At 42.2% G+C, this 19,705-nt stretch overlaps 1 protein-coding gene across 1 annotated transcript in view; it reads right to left on the bottom strand.

Moving 5' to 3' along the window:
• ZC3H12C (zinc finger CCCH-type containing 12C) overlaps nt 1-14,678 on the bottom strand; it is a 49,527-nt gene extending 34,849 nt beyond the window's left edge. The window contains exon 1 of the mRNA XM_032219866.1: nt 14,224-14,678. The gene's annotated coding sequence lies outside the window, so the exon portion shown is untranslated. The remainder of the gene's footprint in view (nt 1-14,223) is intronic.
• Nucleotides 14,679-19,705: the final 5,027 nt, after the last annotated feature.

The following is a 19,705-nucleotide window of genomic DNA, read 5'->3' as shown; positions in this document are numbered from 1 at the left end:
AGCATTATCTGGACGGTGATTGCTCAATTAAATGCAATGCTCCAAAACCAGACAATGCAAAATACCTCCACAGTAATTGCTTTAATTAATTCTCTGATAAGATTTCCAGTGGAACACATCCGTAAATTGTTTGAATTCCCACATTACAAATTGGCCTATTTAGACAGCAATTTATTAACAAAATGCAAACAAATAAATGCCCTGACAAAGTCAATGTTATTAATATGGAGTTATATGCACATATTAAACATCTGATAGTATCTTAAAGCCTGTGACTCTGGCACTGAAAAATGTGAAATGTTTTTTTTTAAATTTCCATGAAGTCTAGAAAGAAATGAGGCAACCTTGAAAACAGAAATAAATAATGACAAAGTTAAGGTATAAGCAATATTTTTGGAACAAGCATTGTCTTCAGCTCTTTTTTACATTATTCTCAATACTCAGTATCAAGATCAAATTATTGAAGAAGCTCAGCATGCTGTGGTTACCTGTCAAACATTCTTCCATAATACCAGTTACTTAAAAAAAAAATCAAGAAAAGCTTGATTCATTCAAAATTCATGCTGATCGAATTAGTTACACTAGAAACATAGTAGGATACTTAATATTTGAATTCATTGAAATAGCAATATAACAACAACATTTGCTCCTTTGGATGGTATAAAACGAGTATTATCTTCCTACAGCATAATTCATTTACAATTATGAAGCATAATGATTTGGCTTGCATAAAAAGGTGACAAAAGATGATCATGTGATCCCGGGACATGTAACTGTCATAAATACGAGTCAGTTGCTAAGTGTCTGAATTTGAGCACGTGACCACAGGGATGTTGCAATGGTCATAGGTGTGAAAAATGGTCATAAGTTACTTTTTGTAATCTTGAATGGTCACTAAATGAACTATTGTCAATCATGGACTACCGGTATCAGTATCTCTATGCTTTCGCAGATCCGCAATATTAATATCACATATCTACATCTTCAGTTTGTGATCTATTTTATAAGAAACTGTCTAGCGTGGACCTCACTCCATTCTTAAGAGGTCCATAAAGGGGGCATGCATAAGTGCACCAGCTTGTCTACCGTCCTGTCTTACTGTCCTCATTTACCTGTATTTACTTCCTTTGTTCATGTTTATGTTCATGCCTAGACTTTTTATCTTGTACTTGTTTGACAAATAAATTAAATAAATAATAAATTTGAGATCATCTATTTCAAAGTTTATGTTTAACAGCTAATGTAAAATATTGAATCTAGGCACAATGGCATCAAATTCAAAATTAATTCTTATTGACGATATTGGTCTGATTATCGTTCAGGCATGCAACAAAACGAACATTTCCGTGGACAAAAATAGCTGAAAGCCTCGTGATATTTATCAAGTAAACCTTCCCTGAGATTAAGTTATGCAGCTGCATAATTGTCTTAAGAATTAGATATTAGAACTGTACAAAGATGCAAGCAGAATTAAACAGTTTTTTTTTAAAAGGAAGAAAAATACATTCCTAGAAAAGCAGCAGCCACTGAATTACAGATTGTAATTATTTCACAATAAACAAAACGAGTTACTGGCACTGCAAAATTGACATTCAAATCTAATTCAATATTATGCTGCTCTCAATGATTAAAACACACTGCCTCTAAGGAGACAGCCCACTGCCCACTGCCTTTTTGGTTCAATGCAGGGAACTGGATTTTCTATTACTTCAGTTTTCATCAACAAACCCTGAGGCCAAATTGCAACTTAACCCTTATGATAATCCTCTGAGAAGGAAAGTGAAAAACACTCTTCTTCTTTATATGCATTGAACTTAAATTTATAAAGGGTAAGCAAATTAATAATGCAAATCTTTAAATAATTTGTTTTTGTTTACTAGCATCTCTGAGAAAACACTTCAGAGAAAGAGATAGCTCTTCTTGTAAGGAGGCATCTTCTCTTGGTTACAATATTTTTTTGCAAATGAGGCCTAATGAAGGCCTAGAACCCAGAACCTTGATCCCATATGCAAAAAACTGAGTAATAGAAATAAGGCTACCATTGCTACTCTAGAATTGCTATGCATTAACTCTTTAATCTACTAAATCTATAAAACTGTATTCAACCAAATCAAAACTTAAATGTCTAAATTATCATGTGCCTAGTTTTAATAATTTACATGAAACAAAATGAAATATAATTTAACTCTGCAGTTTTACACATGAAATTCTATACTCAAGGTGACTTAAAGCTCAATAGTGACCCCCCCCAACTGATGTCTAATGCTTGCATTAAAATGGCTCAAACCCATGTATGATTTGATGTGACGCGCTACGAAAATGTTAAGATCTACAATTTGATGTTTCAAAATTCCTAGGATATGTAATGAACTCTTCATGAATTAATATTTTATTTTATGTCCTCAGGCTAGGTAAAATCTATGTACACATATTCAATACATACAGCAACGATCACTTTAGTGACTAGTTTACTAGCTCTTATTTATAAGATAAGGTTTACAGCCAAACTCTATCCTTTTTGCTAATATCTGGACTACATTCTAAGCAAGCATGAAACAAATTGCAGCCTTAAATGTCAACTAATCTTATTTATTACTTTTACATGTCTACAAAGACAGCCAAATAAAAATACACCTTTTGGTTTCTAATACATTTCTGCATGACTTCAAACATAATAATTTGGACTAGGCTATGGCATCAATGTTTAGTTCAAGGCAATATGTGTTACTCATTGTAATTACTAACAATATGCACTGTTCAGAAGCTAAACAGAAACCAAAATGGGAAATAATTTAAATTAATTAATTTCTAAGACTGTTCCGAAAGCTGCATTTTAAAATTTAGTTTACCATAACTAATTTCTTTATTTGCTGACTTCCTCTGAGGTTTGTTTGGGATTAGTTAAATCCTTTCCAGTGAATGAACACTTGCTCATTTTTCAAATCAAGCATTTATTCTGAGTTCCTAGCATATCTTTCTGGTATAGATAGAGAGGTCAGTGTTAAAACTTCAAATAGCTGTTGAGGTACACCTGAAAATTTTGTGTATGTATTTGTGCATGTATATACACAACATACACATTATCAATTTTTTAAATCAATGGAAATGATTCAGATTTAAGTAAAGCCTTAAATAAAGCATGTGAAACAAGTTATAATAGTTGCTATAGCTAAAATAGCTATGAATGAGAAATTACAATAAATGACTATTGATTAGTTTTTTGCAGTGTTACCAATTTCTATTAAAGAAAATATTCTCACGTACAAAAGCTCAGTCAATTTATGCAGGTTCACAAAATATATTCTGATATTACCTTCATACAAAAAATTAACAATAAATTCTTGCAGATTTTCTCTGGCAGTTGTTCTTTTTCCTCATACATAAAAAGATATAAACCACATATTTTACAACAGAATGAAATTATACACAAAAATTAGAGGGGTATCTCTAAAGTGTTTTTTTTCCCTCTTTGAATCTGCCATTTTGATGCAACTTGTATTTCCTACAAATTATATATATATATATATATATATATATATATATATATATATATATATATATATATATATATATATATATATATATATATATATGTACATACATACACACACACACACACATACACACACACACACAAATATTTGGGCATACCGGGGGTTGTAACTCTAAATAGATATCTTTCACCCTGGCTTGGCTGATAAGGAGTCGAACTCTGTGGCTTAGTGGTTAACACATCTGCCTAAGATGCAATACAGCACAGGTTCGATTCCCAGTAAGGGTATGGCTAGCTGATGAGAGCTAAATAGCTTGAAATAGATCTATACTAGTCTCCCTTTATTTATTTATCAGCGCAAATACAACATACATACATACATACATACATACATACATACATACATACATATATATATATATATATATATATGTTTTTTTATTTGTGCTGATAAATAAATAAAGGGAGACTAGTATAGATCTATTTCAGGCTATTTAGTTCTAATCAGCTAGCCATACCCTTACTGGGATTTGAACCTGGGCTATATTACATCCTAGGCAAACTTCTTAGCCATTAGGCCACAGGCTCTTATAAATCTAATATATATCCTTGTCTATGAAAAAAAGTATTCAATGCAAAGATATGCAATGAAAAATGTTCAATTATTATTTTTGTGCATGTATGACTTCTCAAAAGCTAAAAGAAATATAAAATTGATTGTGCATTTAAAGAATCCTGATAAACAACAAAACTGTCAGTCATCCCTCCTGACTCAATCCAGTGAATCACTCACTTATTGTAAAGAAGATTCAGGTAATCCTCGACTGATGACAACAATTGAGCCAAAAAGTTGTTGCTAAAGGAGTTTTACCCCATTTATGCCTTTTCTTGCCACCGTTGCGCAACTGTTAAATTGGAAACATGGTTGTTAAGTGAATGTGGCTTCCCCAGTGACATTGTCAAAAGGTTACCAAAAGTAATCACATGCCCCGGAACACTGCAACCATCATAAATACGAGTCAGGGATCAAGCATCTGAATTTTGATCACAAGACATGTGGATGCTGCAATGGTTGAAAGTGTGAAAAACAGTCACAAGGTCACCTTTTTCAATGTCATTGTAACTTCGGTCACCAAATGAATCTTTGTAAGTTGAGGACTACCTGTACAACATTTCCCCTTTCACCAGCATTACTATGCTATATTTACATATTGATGATGCACCTGGAGAACTTTTCACTGTCAGCAATGGGAATCCTTATTCCTTCCACATCAAGCAGAGCAGGTTTCACCTAGGATACTACAGTGGTTCCATACCGATAATTCATTCTCTGAAATTCTATTATGCTGAACTTCAGTGGTTCTCAACCTGTAGTCCGTGGACCCCTGGGGTTCACAATGGTGTTACGGGGGGGGGGGTGTCAGTGAAAGCTTGAAGAAATGTTAGATTTAAATCTTGAGTTACGTCTTGGAGGACTGTGGCCACAGACTGTGGCCACAAAAGGTATTTAAAAGGAGACGGTGGTGAGGAAAAGGTTGAGAACCATGGTCATAGACAATATAACTTTGGGAAAACACCACCAAATAGGCCAACCGCTTATCTGATGGTTATGCTCGTATAATCTTTGCTTGTATTGGTTTTTATTATATGCCAATCTCCCCTTCACTGGCATCATTCTTCTACCTACTTAGTGGCTTCCTCGATGCCTTTGATGGCCATGCTGCCCGGGCTCTTAACCAAGGCACCCGCTTTGGAGCCATGCTGAACATAAAAGCAGGCCAGGAGGAAATTAGGCATTTGATAAAACTCTGCTAAATGTGAAGATGATGATACAGGAATTAAATCATTCAATTTGGCAACCACAACAAGAAGGCAATTTTATAGGAAATAAAAAGATTAAAAGTTTTTTTTTTAAAAAAAAACAACCCTTGAGAACCGCTACCTATGCGAAGTATGACTCCCAAAGCACACTGTTGCAAACAAACCGCTTCTTCTCCAAGTCTAAAGTAGCATCTCTGAAAGACTGGAGGCAAGGGTTTTGAAGGCTTTATCTCACATAAGTAGTCTTTGTGAGCATGCACAGCTGCTTCACTTTTCTGGTAGCCCCAGTGGGAGTAGAACCTGTCTTTGCACAAGCATGCAGAAACAACAGGGAAAAATCAGTAGCACACTAAGCTTCCTGGAAGATGCAACTGCTATAATACTATGAGGAAGCGAGCTCCGATTGTACCAATGTAGCCCAGAAAATGTTCTTTGGACTGCTTTCTATAACTGTATTATGAATCGGTTTCATTATCCCATGGATAAATGGGTTGAAGATAGGAGAAATCACATTCCCACTTTTGCTTTAAAGAGAAGATTTACGCCTATTTTATCCATAGTAACTTAAAAAGCATATTGTAAACAATGCTAAAAATCAGAGACACAAGGCAAAGAAGGTAAACATAGAAAAGATGGAACAGGATACTATTTCAGAGATTAATGTTGCTGTACAACAGGGGTGTCAAACTCAAGGCCCGGGGGTCAGATCTGGCACACGGGATGCTTAGCCCTGGCCCATGGGGCTTCCCTAGAAACAGCAAAGAACTGGCCTGTGGTGCCTCTGCTAGCAAAAATGGAGCTCAGGAAGGCTGTGCGTGGCCCTCCCAGGCTCCATTTTTGGCTGCAATGACTTCCTGCTTCCCTCTACCAGGGAAAATGGAGCTCGGGGGGGGGGGCGTAGCCCCCTGCGGTCCATTTCCCCTGGCAGAGGGTGGCAGGAGTCTGTCACTGCTGAAAATGGAGCTCGGGAGCCCATTTTTGCTAGCAGAGTGCTCGGACCATCACAGATGCCCCCCGACATGAGTGACGTCAAGCTGGACATGCCCACCCTGGCCCCCAAGGTCAAACACAACCCTAATGCGGCCCTCAATGAAATCGAGTTTGACACCACTTCTGTACAACAATGGGCTGAACTTCAGCCAGCCCAACTTGCTATTCTGAGTGAACAACCTTACAATTATATGTGATATTAGATGAGCTTCTTACATATGAAAGAATGATATTGTTGTCTAGTCTAACATCATACTTCCGCAAACTATGTATTGCTACTTAAACATGTAACAGCTCGTCTGTAAATACTTAACAGTAAAAATGATGTTCAGGCAAATTTAGTAGCTTACACATGTCAAGCCCGGTCAGAGAGCACAAACAGTCTAGAAATCAGGGGTCTCCAACCTTGGCAACTTTAAGACTTGTGGACTTCAACTCCGAGAGTTCCACAGACAGCTTTGCTCGTTGAGGAATTCTGGGAGTTGAAGTCCACAAGTCTTAAAGTTGCCAGGGTTGGAGAGCCCTGTTCTAAATCAATCTACTAGATAGATTCTCTGTTATCTGTTTTGATTACAACAAATCATCTACCGTATTTTTCGGAGTATAAGACGGATCTTTTTGAGTTTGAGTTTGAGTTTGAGTTTTATTTCATTTGTATGCCACCCTTTTCCCTAAGGGAACTCAGGGCGGCTCACAACTCAAGGGAAGGGGGGATACAGACAGTTTAACAACACCACGAACAATACATGGTTAAAAAGCACAACAATCATACCATTCGAGCTACCAGCGAATCTTTAGCCCCAGGCCTGTTGGAACAGCCAGGTCTTAAGGGCTATGCGGAAGGCCTGGAGGGTGGTGAGGGTACGAATCTCCACGGGGAGTTCGTTCCAGAGGGTCGGAGCAGCCACAGAGAAGGCTCTCCTCCGGGTAGTCGCCAGTCGACACTGGGCGGCAGATGGAATTCAGAGGAGGCCTAGTCTGTGGGATCTAATTGGTCTAGTGGAGGTAATTGGCAGTAGGCGGTCTCTCAGGTACCCAGGTCCAATACCATGAAGGGCTTTATAAGTGACGACTAGCGCCTTGAAGCGTATCCGGAGACCAATAGGCAGCCAGTGCAGCTCGCGGAGGATAGGTGTTACGTGGGTGAACCGAGGTGCACCCACAATCACTCGCGCGACTGCATTCTGGACAAGCTGAAGTCGCCGAATACTCTTCAAGGGCTGCCCCATGTAGAGCACGTTGCAGTAGTCCAGTCTGGAGGTCACAAGGGCGCGAGTGACTGTTGTGAGAGCCTCCCGGTTCAGGTAGGGACGCAACTGGTCACAGCTGACAAGTGGTGTTCAAAAGTCAGCTGTGGGTCCAGGAGGACTCCCAAGTTGCGGACCCTGTCTGAGGGGCGTACTGTTTGACCCCCCCAGCCTGAGAGATGGAACACTTGGCCAATTAGTAGGAGGGAAGCACAGCAGCCACTCGGTCTTATCTGGGTTGAGTACAAGCTTGTTAACCCCCATCCAGTCCCTAACAGCCTCGAGGCCCTGGCACATCACGTCAATCGCTTCATTGAGTTGGCACGGGGCGGACAGATACAGCTGCGTATCGTCCGCATACTGGTGGTATTTTATCCCGTGACGTCGAATGATCTCACCCAGCGGTTTCATGTAGATATTAAATAGGAGGGGGGACAGGACCGAACCCTGCGGTACCCCACACGTTAGGGGCCTAGGGGTCGATCTCTGCCCTCCGACCAACACCGACTGCGACCTGTCCAAGAGGTAAGAGGAGAACCACCGTAGAACAGTGCCTCCCACCCCCACCTCCCGCAGTCGTCGCAGAAGGATACCATGGTCGATGGTATCGAAAGCCGCCGAGAGGTCAAGGAGCACTAGGACGGAGGCATGACCTCCATCCCTGGCTCTCCAGAGATCATCGATCAATGCGACCAAAGCGGTTTCCGTGCTGTAGCCAGGCCTAAATCCCGACTGGAAGGGATCTAGATAATCGGTTTCCTCCAAGGACTGCTGGAGCTGAAAGGCTACCACCTTCTCAACAACCTTCCCCACAAAGGGGAGGTTGGAGACTGGACAATAGTTGTTTAGAACGGCTGGATCCAAAGATGGCTTCTTCAGGAGGGGTCTCACCACCGCAGCCTTTAGTGCGGGGGGAAAGATCCCCTCCCGAAGAGAGGCGGCAACAACCGCCTGGATCCAGCCCCGTGTCACCTCCCTGCTGTTAGCAACCAGTCAGGAGGGGCACGGGTCCAGTATACATGTGGAGGCACTTACAGCTCCAATGGCCTTGTCCACGTCCTCAGGGGTAACAGCTTGAAAATCAATCCAGAGATGTCCTACCAGATTATCCCCTGGTGCCTCAGCTGGTTCTGCGGAATTGGAGTCCAGGTCCGCCCGAAGCCGAGCAACTTTATCCGCGAGAAATTGGACGTAGTCCTCAGCTCTGCCTTGCAAAGGATCGCTCGTATCCCTCCTATTTAGGAGGGAACGGGTTATCCTGAACAAGGCGGCTGGGCGCGACTCAGCGGAAGCAATCAGAGAGGCAATGTATGTTCTTTTTGTCGTCCTAATTGCCCGGATGTAAGCTCTGATGCTGGATGTTAGAAGTGCTCGGTCTGACTCGGACTTACTGGATCTCCATCGTTGTTCTAGGCGTCTCTTTCGGCGCTTCATCTCCCGGAGTTCCTCAGTAAACCAAGGGGCCCTCCTGGATCCACTGCCTCAGATCGGCCGTAAAGGCGCAATCCGGTTAAGAGCCTCTGTCGCTGCTGAGTTCCAGGCAGCAACCAGAGTCTCCGCTGGACTGCGGACGAGGGTATCAGGAATAACTCCAAGCTCCGTCTGAAAGCCCAAAGGGTCCATAAGTCGCCTGGGGTGGAACCACCTAATCGGTTCCTCCTCCCTACAGTGGAGGTTTGGTCTCCGAAAGTCAAGCCTCAGTAGGTAGTGGTCCGACCATGACAGGGGTAAGATCTCGCTACCCCTCAGACCAAGATCACAACTCCACTGCTCCGAGAGAAATATGAGGTCGAGCATGTGACCTGCCAAGTGAGTTGGGACCCGAATTACTTGGGTCAAGCCCATGGCTGTCATGGACCCGACAAGCTCCGGAGCAGGGATCCTACGAGGTACTAGAGACTCTCGAATAACAATGGCCACACCCCCACCCCTTCTCTGGGGTCGCGGCTGATGAAGCACCTGAAAAAAAAGAGGCTGAAAATCTGGGTGCATCTTATACACTGAATACAGCATTTTTTTGGCTCCTGAAATCTTGTCCCCTTTGCAAAATGGCCATGCAGACCATGTAGGAGGCTTTCAGAGAGCTCCTGGGGGCTGGGGAGGGCAGAAATGAGTGAAAAATGGGCTGTTTTTTTGCTCAATTTTGCCCCCCCCCCCAGCCCTCAGGAGCACTCTATAAGCCTTCTACAGGCTATGCAGGCAATTTTTTGACAAAAAACGGGCAGTTTTTTGCTCATTTTTTTGGGGGGGGGCACCCCCCAGGAGCACTCTGCAAGCCTCCTAAAGGCTATTCATGCCTCTTTTTTTAAAAAAAACAAAAACGGGCCCGTGTTCGTGAAAAATGGGCCATTTTGGGGAGGTCTGCGGAGTGCAACAACTTTTTTTTTTAATTTGCCTCTTCAAAACCTTGGTGCATCTTATACTCCGGTGCATCTTATACTCCAAAAAATATGGTAACTAGTACGTTGGCTGTTTAAATGAACTGATTTTTTGAAAGAGCATTTTGTCTCTGGTTTCTATTTGAATTTATTAGAAATGTTTTTAACATTAAAATTGACCACTTACAGCAACAATGAACTACAAGATTTCAAAGTAAATAATAAAGGAAGAAAACCCCAGTTGACTATTTTTAATGTACAGCAAGAAATAAAACAATAAGGGTGCATAATACTTGCTAATTAAACAACTAAAAAAAAATTCTCCCTTTTTACAACCCTGTAATCGCTTAATTCGGGGAAGAGTCGTGGTGATGGATGCAGCTGAGCATTTAAAGGATGCCCGTCCTAATGCCACATGTAGTTCTCAACAGAGAAAAGAAAGAGAGAAAGAAACATCTGCCGCTATATAGGATTGAACTCTCAACCTTCCTAGTGGGAGGCAAGTGTTCTCACCACCAGGCCACTGCACCACTCTACTTACTAATTTAACAACTAAAATCTATGAATTCCACTTACAGAGACAAAACAGATGATGCATAAAAACATAATAAAACTTAATGAGTAATTTTTAGAATTACTGATAATTGACAACAATAATCATGAAGTCAATAAATTTCAAATGCATAGTGAAAAGCAGCTATTTTTAGTTTATTAAAAACTATCCCAAACATTTTAGGCACACAAATAAATCAAGAGAAAACTTTTTAAATAAACTGTAGATATTTATTTTTAAATAGCTACAGTACATGCAGAGAATTTTGGAAGATATTACCAACTGAAAATTGTAAGAACTTTTTGCAGAAAATATAATTAGTATTTTATTAGAATTTTTGTCAATATGCTAATAGAGCCAGCTTGGTGCACTGGTTAAGGCACAGGTGTCAAACTCCATCTCGTCACGTGACCTATGGTGACGCATCGTGACATTTTTTGCCTTTGTGGAGCCAGGGTGGGCATGGCCTGCGTATGACGCATCCGGCCGCCAGTTTGACAGGCTTGGGCTAAAGGCATCAAACTGGGAAATCATGAGTTCTAGTATCACCTTAGGTATAAAGCTAGCTGGTGACCTTTGGCCTTTCTTTACCTATAGGAAGGAGGCAATGGCAAACCATGTTTGAAAAACCTTGCCAAGAAAACTGCAGGGACTTCTCCAGTCAGTCTTCAAGAATTGGACATGACTGAATGGAAGAATATGAAAAACCTTCCTACGATTGATTTTATCTACGGTATTATTCAGATATTAATAAAATATTGTATAGGTACCCAACTTACACTACCATTTTCCACTGTTAAGCAAGGTAGCTCAGTTGCTAAGTGAGTTGTGCTCCATTATATGACCTTTTTTGCTACAGTTGTTAAGCAAATCACTGAAGTTAAGTGAATCACATTAAGTTAAGGAAGTCTGACTTTCTTCATTGACTTTGCTTGTCAGAAGCAAAGTAAGTTGAGGACTGCCTGTTTATGTGACATTTGTGTTTTGAAATCAAAGCTCTAAACTAGGGGTGTCAAACTCAAGGCCCAGGGCTCAGATCTGTCCCGCAAGGTGCTTAGATCTGACCTGTGAGGCTACCCTGGAAACAGCAAAGGACTAGCCCACAGTGCCTCAGCCAGCAAAAATGGAGCTTCAGAGGGCCGTATGCAGTGGCTCTTTTTGCCAGCAAAGGGCTCCAGGAGACTGTCATAGCTGAAAATGGAGCTGGGGGCCCCCGAGCTCCATTTTCACTGGCAGAGTGCTAGCAAAACAAACTACTAGCAAAAGGGAATTCCCCCCCAGCCCTGCCCAGGCCACCACAGTTGCCCAAACATGAGTGACGTTGAGCTGGCCACACCCATCATGGCCAACACCTCGCCTCCCACTGAGGTCAAACACAATCCTGATGTGGGCCTCAATGAAATCGAGTTTGACGTGACCCGTCAAAACCGCGCTCGACTAAGCCGCGCCCGATTAAACCGCGTCGCTGACGTCATCAACAGGGCGACAACAGCCAGCGCGGAGAAAGAAGGGCGCTTTAAATAGCGCTTTGAAAGCAAGCCGATTCAACTTAAGGTAAGGGTTAGGTTTAGGGTTAGGGTTAGGTTTAGGGTTAGGTTAAGGGTTAGGGTTAGGTTAAGGGTTAGGATTAGGTTTAGGGTTAGGTTAAGGGTTAGGTTAAGGGTTAGGTTTAGGGGGGTTAGGTTTAGGTTTAGGTGTTAATTTTAGGTTTAGGGTTTACAGAGTGCTTCTGTCTCCGCGCTGTTGTCGCCCTGTTGATGATGTCAGTGACGCGGTTTAGTCAGGCGCGGTTTAGTCGGGCGCGGTTTTGTGGTGGAACCGAGTTTGACACCCCTGCTCTAAACAATCTCCACTATCTATTCCACTTTGCTATTTGGACATCAGTGGGATTAATGTCTCCTGGAAGGGGGAATAATAAATCATATTTGAGTCATAATTTGTTTCCAATGTGTTGGAAAAGCACTAATTTTTGCCCAGCTTCACATGCTTCACTAAGACAAAAGCAAAAGTTTATAAAGCATTCACTTTGCCTGAGTTTATTCAACACACTAAACCAAAACCAATCAAACCAGGTAATGGTTATAACACACTTTGTTAATATTTTTTTAACTTTCACAGGATCAAAGCCATGGTATAATAGTGGGCAGCATGTTGCATGAATTAACCTTAAAAAAAAACTATCAAGATCCAAATTCTTCCTTAGTTATAAATCCACAGGATGACCTTGAGCAAATTACTTGCTGAAATTATTTTCTATTTGCATTTTGGCACAAGAATGTCTATAACGATTACATATTATCAAAATTATCATATATACTGCATACCTTTAGGTACATCATGGGCTAGTTCACCCCACAATATAAAGTTAAAGATCCATTACTGTACATAATATATGTGAATGCCTTCCTCTTAAATTCACAACAATTCTATGAGGTAGATGGGTGACTGCTATAGCTACAGACCTAACCAGTGAATTGCTCTCTTTTTTAATTTACTATTTTCATTTAACTTTCTTAACTTACACAATTTAAACTTAAAGAAAAAAAAGAACCCAAAACAAAAATAGAGGGGGAAAAATTAGAAGAGACCTTGTAAAAAGACTACAAACTAAGAAATGAAAAAGAGATGAAAAATAACCTGCCTTATAATTTATATTTATCAATAGTCTTTGGTTTACTAATAGAGTGAACCTCCTAAGGCGAGAAGAGATTTAAACCTGTGTTTCCCAAATTAATACTATTTATTTATACACAGCCACATGCTCATAACATTGTACAATTAAAAAAAACACACAAAAAGACTAAAAATACAGAAATAATCCCAGAAACAATCTTTAAAACTGTCCAACCCTTTTAGAATATATCAAAAAACCATACCAATGTAATCGACATATGGATGACTGATCCTAAGTGAATGCTAGCCTTTCCAAGTGTTTTTCCAAGTGTCAGATGTGCAGATTTCTTGTGAAAGGTTGTTGAGCTGCCAAGAAACACAATGAACTTGCTTTCCCCTGAATTTCAAGCGGGGAATTCCCCTGGATGGCTCAGCATACATCCTGGTTCCTTTCGTGGACTACACCTGAGTTCTGTAGTAAGGAGTGTAGTCCTTTGTCATGCATAGTGCAACATAAAGGGAACCAATATTTTAATCTGTACCTGGATGCATGTTCCAAGAATTTTTTAAAAAAATGTAATTTATTTCCCAGGTCGTCTGTGAGACAAATAAATACACAGTAGGTTCACAAACTAATCCCGGGAACCTTATTCCAAAGCAAACGAAAAGATTTCTTCCTTTCCAACAGGCTGCCTACAGGAGTAAGTTTCGTTAAAATATGTATTTATATTTATGCGGGGGGGACTCTGTCACCGTTGGATCGCGCTGAGCTACAACTTCCAGCAGCGTAGAAGTTCCCTCTCCAAGGCAAATCTTTAATCTAAAACTCCAAGGCAGAAATCGGGGCAGGGAACCAAAACGTGCAATCTGAAGGCATGAAATGAGAAACAGGGCAGGGGAAGAGAAGGAAGAGAAGCCGCTCGGTATCTCCATACGGTCGGAGACTCGGCTGGAAAACCGTAAAAAAGCAGCTTTTAGGGGCCAAAGAAAAACCGGGGTGGGGGACGGGGGACGCTTTCAAGCCAAAGCGGAGCCGTTTTTCCCGGGGCGGGGACGACTTTTCCCAGCGGGTTTGGAGCCCTCGACTCGGAGCTTGAGCTCCGACGAGTCCCGGAGACGGTCTCTCACCTTCCATAAGTTCAAAGCAAAGCTGGGTTCCTTCCTGCCTTCTCCCTCCTTCTTTTCCTCCTCCTCCTCTTTCTCTCGCCAGAGGCACTTCGCGGCCTTCCGGCGGCTCGGAAGCTCAGCAACGCGACCTCGAGGACTCCTCCCCGCCAGGCCGGGCCTGCAAAACACCCGGCCGGTTGCCCCGCAGAGGGGCGGGAGCACAGTCATAACGTTACGGGAGGCCGGGGCAGCCCGGTCCCGCCTCCTCTCCGCCGGGGAATATCCCAGGGTCTCGTCTCGGCTGTCGCTCCGGCTCCACCCCCGACCGCTCCGGGCCCGGTGCGGGAAGCGCCCGGCCTTCCTCGTGCCCGTGCCCGCCGTCTTGGGAGCGGCCCCGGAGAGGCCGCGGCGGCCTTTGGTGTCCAGGCGCCTCCCCCTCGCGGCCATCTGCCGGGAGGGGCAGAGGCGGGCCCGCGAAGGGTGAGGAAGCCGCGCCAGCCGCGGGAAGAGGTGGAGGTGCGGCTTGGCAGGTCTTGGGCGCGGTGGGCTCTGGGATCCGCTCCTGTCTTGGCAGCCTTACCTGCCCCGGTGTTCGCCATTTCGGTTCAGGCGAAAGAGGGAAGGGGGGTGGACATCCGAGGTAGGAAAAAAGTCTGGGCTGTGGCGCCTTTGGGGAACTCTGCACTTGCTCAAGGGCCCTTTGGAAGGGCGAGGCCGAAAGCCCCGAAATCCCTGCTTGTCACACCTTCGCACAACATGGAAGGCGCGGACAAACAGCAGCCCGGTCTTGTACTGGCAGGAGTAAGGGCTGCCTTAGGAAATCCGCAGCGGGGATGGTTGTCTGAAGGACACCAGTGCTGACACCTGAACCCAAAGCTGTCACTTGCCAGAGGCTCTTAAAAACTTTAGCCTCTCCGTTAATTTGTCCTATTAGTTTGTGTAGTCCAGTGGTTCCCAACCTTTTTTTGGCCATGTCCTATAAGTATCTCTAAAATTCCGATTCCCCCCCCCCCATATAATTCTTACTTTACTCAAAAAGTAAACTTTACTCACATGGATGAAGCCTAAAAGGCCATAAACTTGGTTCAAACTCTAGACACAAAACTACAAAGTTGCAGAGCCAGCCAGCTTCCCTATTATTGCAACTGTACTAGTATATTTTTAGATGTGAAAATGGGAAGTAATTAACCACAAACGCTGATTTTTGCAGAATTTTACATCATAAGCATAAATTTAATTCTTAGTTTCAAACTACTACTTGTCAATTGGGTCTTGGGGAACTTTTTCATACCCATTCTCCTAGCCACTCTCATCCTTTCCCCAACTTGCCCATTACCAGTGACGTGCGGTGAGCTTCATGGCCGGTGAGGCAAGCGCGAAAGCCCCACCAAAGCCCCGCCGCCGCGTCCACCATAGAGCGAGTCCTGGTCCCGCTCTATGGCGGACGCGGCGCTGGGACTTTAAAGTCCTGCCGCCGGGGCCCTGCCGCCACTTTAAAGCCCTGCCACCGTGGGACCCACTCTATGGCGGATGCGGTGCCGGGACTTTAAAGCCCTACCGCCGGGGCCCTGCCGCCACTTTAAAGTCCTGCCGCACCGTCCCGCTCTATGGCGGATGCAGCGGCAGGGCTTTAAAGGCCTCAGCGGCCATGATTTCCCCCTCCCCAGCCAGCCAGCCCACCCAGCCCATTCCTCCCCCGGTGCGGAGAGCTCCAGCGGGCTGGACGCGGGTGCGAGGGGCCTGGCAAAAGAAAGCAAGCGCCAGCCCGCCATTGCTGTGTCCAACAGGCCAGGTGTCTCGCGTTTATGGCGGACATAAACATAAGATGCTTGGCCTGTTGGACACAGCGGCAAGAACGTCCCTGCTGCTGCCGCGCTCCACCGCCTCACCCCCCCACCTCCTCCAACCCCACCGCTGTGAAGAAACACATGCACACACACACACACAAACAAATTCCTCACAATAAACAATTACAAATTAAATTACAATAATTTTGAATTCCCCCTCCTTCTGTTCGATCCACATACCTTTTCCAGTTGTGGATTTCAACTCTCCTCTTGTCTGCCCGCCATGATGAAAATGTAAAAAATTAAATAAAAAAGCAACTTACTTAGGCACAATTTGCTGCTCCCAGATCAGGAGGCGGGAGAATCACATGCCTCCTTTGCATAAGGAATTTTTCGCCTTTTAACCCTTGCTTAACTCTGAGCAAGGGTTAAAGGGCGAAAAATTCCTTATTCAAAGGAGGCCCATAGTTCTCTCACCTCCCCCTACAGTTAGCACTAAGCAGACTCAGAGTCACTGTAACTCTGGAGTCTGGCAGCAACTACCTTAGCCTTTTTAATTATTTAAAGTATTCTTTTCTTTTCCTCATGACACTGGTGAGGCCCCGCCTCCCCTGATTGCACGTCCCTGCCCATTACTAAAGAAGCAATTCTTAAAATACAATTCCTTTGTGTGAAGCAAACAGCCCTTGGCATTGCTTTGCTCCTATTGCAAATTCTGCCATAAATGCCACCCACATATCCCTTCTTTCTGTTCCAACTTTTGATTTCATCTAGGCACCACCAACTTTTGCAGATTGCAACTATCATGCCTGAACTATCAGCCAGTTTACTTATCAACTAGCACCCCCCTTTCCCCACCTCTTCCCAATGGTAGTCCTTAGCAATCTTGGGCAATCTAGGATGATTTGGGCTGCAAAATGCCAGCCTAGAGGGCAGTAAATATAAACGCATGCTCTTTGTAATACTTATATTAATATTAAAGCAGTGTTTTTCAAACTTGGAAACTTTTAAGATACTTCTGCTCCCAGAATTTCCCAGCCAGCATGTTGCAAGTTGAAGGCCACACGTCTTAAAATTGCCAAATTTTAAAAATACTGTTCTGCTGTGAATTCTGTATTCCACAATCCATCTCCAGCACATTCCATGTAGCCTTACATGCAGATCCCATCTTCCTTCCCTGCATTAGCCTCACCAGGAAGCCACTTTCTTTCAGTCTGATCCCCAGCTTGCAAAACAGCTTAGTCACAGCCTCTTCTCTGCTTCCTTGGCGCTTTCTTTCTCCCTTCTTAGCAATCCCCCTGTGCATTTTGATCTGCTGGTAGAGTATGTTTCTTCCCCATCATCGCCTCTTGCACTTTTCTTACCTGGTGATCTTTGTCTTCATTATCTTGCATCATCTGCTGCTTGCTGGAGTTATCCAGTGTCTGAATTAAAAAGGATCCAGGAAGGAGCCTGACAAAAATTAGGGAGAGATGGGAACTAATAACTATAGATTTCTTTCAATCTCTTGCTCCTCTTTTTTATAATTCTTGTCTTGCACTCCATGGTTTGAAATGAGTCTCTTAAAAAGATAATTCCTATGAGTTCTGGAGCTGGTTCCTTCTTTCAAACATCCTTCACGTCTTAAATGTTACAGGCATCTGAAATGCTCTCCTGTAAATCTTGTTTTGAAGCATCCTGGATTTTTTCCCCCTTCCACTTTACTGATAAATGGGTGAGATTGCCTTTTCCCAGGGGGCGGAAATTGTGCTCAAGAAACTATTGTACTCTTTCAGTGGCAAAACCTCCTATTGCTGTAGGGAGTTTGAGAAAAGAATCGCAGCCAAATCATGTGATTGCATTCTGTTTCAGAACAATGTTGACAAAAGTGAACACAGGTTGACTTGCTGGAAGACAAAACTCAAAGGCATTTGCCAGAAAGAGAGTATATGGCTTGCTGTGTACCTTACTATATAATTATAATATAACACCATTGTAAATTGCTACAATTAATAACAGAAATATCATTCTTTATGCTTCAGTATTTCATTTCCCTTTGGTATAACTGCTCATAAGTGCCACAGGGAAGCCAACTGTGTGTGTGTACATATTTGATTCTTTTCATCTACAACTCATGTATCTGATGAAACCGACTGCAGTAAGGAATTTTACTTTTTCTCTCTTTACTCGTTATTCATTGCTCTTTAACATATTCTTTTGGGGTGTTTATTAGTGAACCTTTTGTACTTACAAAGTATTCAAATAGATGATTTAAGTAGATTAATGTTCTTCTATATCTCTACAGATGAACACAGAGCTGGTTTTACAATTGTAACCTGTGCTTGAATTAAGGATGGGGAAAAGATGGTTGCAGAATGTGGATTAAATCATCATAGTAATACACTTTATAAGTTACCTTTATGAAAAATATTCAAAAGAGCAAATAACAGGAAATTTGAAGACACACAAGATGTGTATTAAAACAATAACAAACATAAATCAATATACATCACTGAAATAAATATAAAAGACAAACAAAATACGTTGCTGGATTTCTATTTTCCTCACAGCCTTTATTAGGAGTAGTAAAACAGTATATCACTAAGAGGTGCTACTAGTCACTAGGACTATGGGCATTGTAGCTTATATTTGGAAATCTTATGCTATTTCTGTATAGTACGTGGCTAAAAATGTATTTCAACCATTAATTAGTAGCAGTGCTGTTGATTCACCATATGGACAAAAAGACCATGGGATGTGTGTGTAAGAAGGATGTGGGAGAAAATTATAGATTAATGCATGATTTCTTTTTTTTTAATATTAAAAATAAGTCCCACTTGCATAACTTGCCAAGACACATTGCTGTAAGTTAGTAAATCATAGTTTATATCTATATGGAAGTCTAGCTACTTCTAGTATCCAATGTCTTAGTGCCTATCAAGGAGAAAACCACACTCCCATCAACACTGGCAGGGCAACCTACTGTACATAAAAAGAAGCAAACCCCATAGTCATTAGTACTGATGATGTTACCAAGGTGGATAATGAAACATCTGCAAACAAACAAACAAGTTCTGAGAGCACTAAAGATTCCACACTTCAATTGTGAACTGCACATACTCTCCTCTATTGGAATCTAATTTCTTAAACAAACCACCCTTTAGAGTAATGGGGGAACACACTTTGTGTCTCTGTAAGCACAATTGCAGCCAATGACTAGGTCAATAAGATGCTTTTTTTTTTTTGAACAATTACCAAACAAGAGCACAGACCAGGTTAACAAGAAACAACTCTTCATTAATTTTAATGAGCCGCTGCCTTATTTTGCAATGAATCAAAACAAAACAAATAGATGTTGGAATTAAACTAAGCAATTATAAGTCCATTACAAAGCTTGTTCTGGACACTGGCCAGTATCTGTTGATCAGCAGCATGGTGAACCATTCATTCCTAAGAATAAGAGTAAAAAGGGGTTCACACTTCCTTGGATTTTACACTGATCCAATTAAGTATTTAAGAATATCTTCTAAATTTTGCAACCTGTAATCAGTAAGTGTTTACTGATCTTTAGGGTGAGAGATATACACAGTGGGAATTGATCTTATGTTCAGCACAAGTATCAAGATGAAAATACATGCGGCTGGGTAATTTACAGTTGTCTTTAAAAGATCTTGCATGTAATTTAAACATTTTCCTATAGCAAGCATTTTTATTAATTAAAACAATTACCTTTTATC

Source organism: Thamnophis elegans, chromosome 6, assembly GCF_009769535.1.
Source record: "Thamnophis elegans isolate rThaEle1 chromosome 6, rThaEle1.pri, whole genome shotgun sequence".
Taxonomy (NCBI): Eukaryota; Metazoa; Chordata; class Lepidosauria; order Squamata; family Colubridae; genus Thamnophis; species Thamnophis elegans.
This window is presented reverse-complemented; position numbering and strand designations above follow the sequence as displayed.